The sequence below is a fragment of the Triticum dicoccoides genome, chromosome 4A (assembly GCF_002162155.2).
Source record: "Triticum dicoccoides isolate Atlit2015 ecotype Zavitan chromosome 4A, WEW_v2.0, whole genome shotgun sequence".
NCBI lineage: Eukaryota > Viridiplantae > Streptophyta > Magnoliopsida > Poales > Poaceae > Triticum > Triticum dicoccoides.
Window position 1 is genome coordinate 625,790,868 of NC_041386.1, and position 1,209 is coordinate 625,792,076.

The following is a 1,209-nucleotide window of genomic DNA, read 5'->3' on the forward strand; positions in this document are numbered from 1 at the left end:
GGAAAGTCAACTATATTCGTATGTTTTCCTCATGCAATCTAGGTATGGGACCATGACACATGCGGTTGGGACGAAAATTATAACAGAAAGTTGCTATTCGCCGATAGAAAAAATCCTGAGTGGGAGATGGACTCGCACAGCTCCAAGAACTGGCTACTGAAGGAGCTCCAGATCTCTGGCTTCAGGCCGCTGGAACAGCAGTTTACATTTATAAGGGCCTTGCTGGAGCGAGCCCCCAACTTGCAGACGATTGTCCTGAAAGGAGACATAGAGTGCGTGTGGGATTGTGTCGCCCTCACAAGAGAGTCTTTATTTCCAAAGAGTGAGGCTGATCAAGAAATGGTGGTGAGGCGAATCACAGACGGCAAACCCTTGCCCCGAGTGATCTTCCATGAATGATCCTGTTTTCTTCGGATCATCTTTGTTGTTTAAGCTGCAAGGACTGAGTTGTCTGTATGACCTGTATCGTTTTGGGTGTTCAGTCAGACAGTTGGATATGGGCCTGTGTAATGAATTCAGTGAGAGTGAGAGATTGGTATGTGCTAGGAACTAAGGCTGGGTTTCATTTCGTGAGAAGCACAGCATGCATGCAAGTTCATGTTCAAGTTGAACTTCTGGTGCTAGCTAAGCTATATTCTTTCTTTCTTTTGGTTGGTTGCTTGCATGCTGGGAAAACCATTAATCCTGAACTTGTGATGCCTGCGCTATACTGTTGTATATACTTGGTTCTCAACTACTCCCTTCATCCCACAAAGTAAGACATTTTTGCAAGCTATGCAAAAATGTCTTACTTTGTGGGACGGAGGACATACCTTGCGAAAGCGTGTTCCATTGTGGGATGGAGGGAGTAGCACACATCTTCTCTATAATATGCAACTTATCCAAATAGTTTTCAATGAATAAGCATGTTGTCTACATGCCTTATAATTATGTTATTTACACTGTAAGTCTGTAAGGGTGGGTCATTTGTAACGTTTTCTATGTTAACTCGAACACTTTTCTATGATTGGCAGCAGTGTGAAAGCCTTGAAGTTCTTTTTTTTGGCATGCTCAAAGCCCTAAGGTTGTCAGGGCAAGTAAGAAAATGTTTGGGCCATAGGTATGTAGCGATTCGTTTTCCAAAGATAGGCAACTAAGCAGGCGATGAATAAGCCCTAGCCCAACCCGTTCATCTACCCCTCTTGACGCCGCTAGGTCGCGGCTGGGAGT

At 44.3% G+C, this 1,209-nt stretch overlaps 1 protein-coding gene across 3 annotated transcripts in view; it reads left to right on the forward strand.

The window, feature by feature from the left end:
- The window catches only part of LOC119287487 (putative F-box/FBD/LRR-repeat protein At5g52460), a 3,436-nt gene extending 2,729 nt beyond the window's left edge, over positions 1 to 707 (forward strand). For all 3 annotated transcript variants that reach the window (XM_037567038.1, XM_037567039.1, XM_037567040.1), the window contains one exon: positions 43 to 707. The gene's annotated coding sequence lies outside the window, so the exon portion shown is untranslated. The remainder of the gene's footprint in view (positions 1 to 42) is intronic.
- The last annotated feature ends 502 nt before the right edge of the window (positions 708 to 1,209 follow it).